At 48.4% G+C, this 4463-nt stretch overlaps 1 long non-coding RNA gene across 1 annotated transcript; it reads right to left on the reverse strand.

Moving 5' to 3' along the window:
- Nucleotides 1-2327: 2327 nt before the first annotated feature.
- On the reverse strand, nucleotides 2328-4149 carry LOC125754965 (uncharacterized). The gene is made up of 2 exons (XR_007410211.1): nucleotides 3985-4149; nucleotides 2328-2649 (listed from the first exon to the last, which is right to left on the reverse strand). It is a non-coding gene; the product is annotated as an uncharacterized LOC125754965 (long non-coding RNA).
- Between the last annotated feature and the right edge of the window lie 314 nt (nucleotides 4150-4463).

Here is a 4463-nt window from a genome sequence, read left to right on the forward strand (position 1 = left end):
CATGGGGTTGGACTGGGTCTTCTCCTGGGGTTGTTCTTTAAAACAGTGATGTCCCCTCATGTGGAGTAAGGTGAGTGGGGAGGGAGAGGTGCTAAAGTAGTTAAGGAGAGGCTACTGTGTGCCAGGAACTGCGCCAGGCACTTTACAAGAGTCATCTCCCTGAACACTCATAGGCCTGGACTGCCTCCATTTCAGAGACACTAAAAGGGACATTCAGAGAGGGGAAGTGACCCACGAGACATTCACAGAAAGGCCAGGATTCAAGTCTGTTAGGCCCCAAGGGCTCCACTCTTCCCTCAGATCCCTTTTATCTTCCAGATATTTTACAGTGCTACTAAAATGCTGCTAGACACACCACTGGGATGACGAATAAATGTCATCTCAAGTGCCAATGCCAACACACTGGCTGAACTGGGGAAAATGGCCTGTTTCCTGGAAAACTGGTCTATTTCTTTGAAACACTGAAATTTAGGATACGACATGCATATGGAATCAGCATGAAGACCAAAAGTCCAGAGCACGGTGGGGCAGAAAGCAAGTGACATCGGAGTCCCTGATGGGATAGCTGAGCCCTTGAAAGCAGCCGCTGACCTCTCGTCCTCAATGAGCCCTAATGTCTGTATGTATCTGGGTCACAGTCATCTGTATTTTATGGTCATCTGCTGTTGAAACCTTCTAGTTGACCACAGTCCTTAGTAACTATTAGGAAGTCCTGAGTCCTGAGGCTGCCTCTTCCATATACTTCTGATGTGGGCTTTTCTGATCCAAAGTCTTCTGCTGAGGTTCAGAACTAGACACCAAAATGTTACTTATACACAGAATCCTGGACGTTAGACCAAACTAACCCTTTCTCCTCTCCAACCTTTTTCTCTTGGGGTTGTCATTTTTCTAGCTCAGTAAATAGCAACCATCAGAGGCCATGGGGTCATCCTAGACTCTTAGCTCTCTATGCCTCTACATCACCTAGGATACCAAGCCCGGATGGCCCTGCCCTCTGGTCTCTTGGGAGACCATCTCCATCTTCCTACTGCAGCCCTATCTTTCCATGTCCAGGTGGCTGCAACAGGCTCCCTACTAGCGTGCTGACTCCAGCCTGCCCTCCACCTTAGCCCAGAGAGAACATGCTAACCTACAAAGCCACATCACTGCAAGCTTAAAAATACTCCCATGGATCTACATTTCCTAAAGATAAAATCCAAATACCTGGGCCTGACATCAAAGAACTTTTGTTATCGGATCCCTGCTTATTTCTCCTACCTTATCTGTAGCTACACCGGAGACGTAACCTGCCTTCCCTTCACAGACACACAGCAGCCACTCGGAGGCCCGCCTCCAGACTTCCCACCTTTGAGCAGGCTCTTCTCTCAACTGTGCTGCCCTTTCCTTGCTTATGTAACTCCACTCATGCCTCAGCTCAGCTCTGGCCTCCCAGGCCCACCCCTCCTGGGCGGTCAGCTCAGATGGGGTGCCTCCTCTGGGCTTCCACTCCCTCCAATGTCCTGTATCACACTGGCTCAGGAGTCTTCTTTGGCTTTTGAGCTTCCAAGACCAGATTCTCAGAAGAATAGAAAGAACTCATGGCTTAACCAAAAACATGTGGAGGAAGGCAATCACAAGCAAAGCAAGGTGTTCCCCTCTCCCCAGCAGACGAAAGAATGTTCGCAGCAGTGATACGGAAAGAGATGGGAAAGGGGGCAATGAGCATGCCCACACTCCTGTGGGAGGCCCTCATGCTTGATTCTCAGGGCTAAGTGTGGGGCAGAGGCAACGTCCCAGAGTCTGTGGGGGTCTGTGGGGTCTCTAAGCAGAAGGCAAGAGGCAGTCCCAGGGAGGCAGAAAGGCCTAGAAGAGCAGAAGAGGCCACGTGGCATCTGGGAAATGGGGGCTCAGATATTTCTTAGTTTCCTACAATCCTGTGAGGTACCAAAAATAATACAATGTTCCTGTGAACCCCAGAATGTCACAGAGGTAACAGTCACCTGACCTGAGACAGGCTGCAGACAGGAAATGGAGACAGCTCCATGGAGACCTGCAATGACCAGTGACTCAGAGTGATAAATGCCACTGACAGATGACATCAAAGAGCAGGTGGCCCTCCTTCCATCACGTTTGCACACACCAAGCATAGATACGGTCTCTAGGGAAAGGAAGGGGGTGGATGGACTGCAATCGAGTTGCTACCTATCCCAACCAAATGGAGGCTCAAAATAGAAATTGAATTCAGTTAGGTATAACAGAGAAATTTGTATTTGCCCCACACCTGAGTTCATGGACTGATGATCATACCTATTCCAAGTGAATAAATGAACACAGATGGTAAAAGCAACTTGACCAGAAAAACAAATGTATTCAGAGATGATATAGGGTCTGCCTCTTTCTTCTGTTCTGACTGCTAAGGCAGCCCAGCATGATCCACCAAGAATCCATGAACCAGATCCAAAGTCTGTCTGTTTGAGGATTAGAGCTACCACTGGAGAGTCCCAACACAGTATGCCATACAAGAATGAGAGTTGGACGATCAGTGACCAGGCTTGAAGGTACTGGGGTTACACAATGCTGAGTCATGTTTCGAGCACCTCTCCTTCCTGTGTCTCAAGACATGGGTGGTCAGGAAAGGCTTCTCTGCAAAAATGAGGCCAGAGATGAAATCTGAAAATAAGTAGAAGGAGGCGGGGCGGGGGGGGGGGAAGGGTTACCAGGCAGACAGAACTGCTTTGCCAATGTCCTATGGTAGGAAAGTATGGACTTGTTCATAGAAGAAAATAGGCCCCTGTGTCTGGAACACTGAGAGTGAAAGGTGGATAAAGCAGGGCATTGATTGGTGCTTCCCTCCTTTCCCTTGAGGTTGGGTTGCACCTAGTGACTTGCTTCTAGAATAGACTCAAATAGCACTAGTATGCCTCTTCTGAGAGTACGTTATAAAAGACTTCCCTCTTGCTCACACATCTCTTGCTTCTCACTTGTCTGTTCTGATGAAGTGAGCTGCCATGTTGTGAGCCACCCTACAGAGAAGCCCATGTGGCAAGAAACTGAGGGAGCCTCCAGCCAACAGCCAGTGAGGAGCTGAATCCTGCCAATAACTGGATGAGTAAGCTCAGAAGCCAAGTCACCCCGAGAGGAACCTCGAGATGACTGCACCCCAGATGACTGCAGTCTTGTGAGAGACACTGGGCCAGGGGATGCAGCCACGCCACACCCAGATTCCCAACCCACAGAAACTGTGACATAATAAACTTGTGCTGTTTTCTAAGCCACTAAGTTTTGGGGCGATTTGTCACTAGCTGCACTAGTTATCTGCAGCTGATAAGGTAGGCAGGTATGAGACAATGCAGAATATTTTAGATTTTGGTGGTTATCCTTAGGGTAACCACAGGCTGCTCCCCGTAAGGGTTAACCTGGGATCTACATGTCATTCAGCTAAGTTTCTGATTCTGAACCTTTCTGACTAATACAACCTATGTACCACTTGAAGTTGGGTGTAAGAGGATGTCAGATTTATTGACATCGGCATGGTAGGTGGGCAATGGGAGGCTGAAAGGGACAGGAATTAATCTTCGCTGACAACCTGTTGAGCACCAGGCCCTTGCTGGATGCTTTGCCTCAAGTATCTCATTTGATCCTTATGGGAATCAGCGCACCTTGAGGAGTGCAGTTAAGTAACTCGCCCGAAGACAGCCGGCCAGTAAGAGGTATGACCAGGAATCTCTGCTTTTGAGGTCAGCTGCCTACCACAGCCCACTGACATCACTCCTGCCAGTGAGTGGCCTTTCTAGAAATAGCTGGTCTGCTGGGTGAGAACCGGTAGTACAGGCAGAGAACCGAGATGCTTTCTTGTTCCCAGGGAAAATACTCCCGACGCTGGCCCAGGCAGACCCGACCGGTGAAATCAAAGAAGCTGCGGTATTGGCTATGGATGGCAGAGACAACATTCTCCTATTTCTCCTTGCCAGTAGAACTCCTCTATTACTGGGGGTGTCTACTCACCCAATACATTTCCCAGCCTCCCTTGCTTTAGGGGGTGACCAATAAGCTAAAAGTCACCGATTGGACCTTCTGATTGTGTTTTTAGAGTGCTGACTCATCTGAGAGGTGCATGCTCTTGCACTTCTCCTTTCCTTTTCATGTCTGGAATGGAGGCATAATGGCTGGAGCTGCAGCAGCATTCTATGGCCACACAATGACCTCGATGATGAAAACTACATTCTTAGATAGTGGAATACAGATAGAAGGAGCCTTGGCTCCTTGGAGGCCATGACCAGGGAGCCAGTCCTTGACTATTTGCATCAGAATTGCTTTCACACAAGAGAAAAGTAAATCCTTATCTTCTTTAAGCCAATATAATCCGGGTTTTCTGTTACAGGTAGCTGATACTCATGTGATACACTCACATTCTCAGTCAGATATTTAATAAGCAGGATCTGGCGATTTCACTTTAAAATTGCCAAGACTCCAGGCTCTCAGAT

This window comes from Canis lupus, chromosome 4, assembly GCF_003254725.2.
Source record: "Canis lupus dingo isolate Sandy chromosome 4, ASM325472v2, whole genome shotgun sequence".
Lineage (NCBI taxonomy): Eukaryota > Metazoa > Chordata > Mammalia > Carnivora > Canidae > Canis > Canis lupus.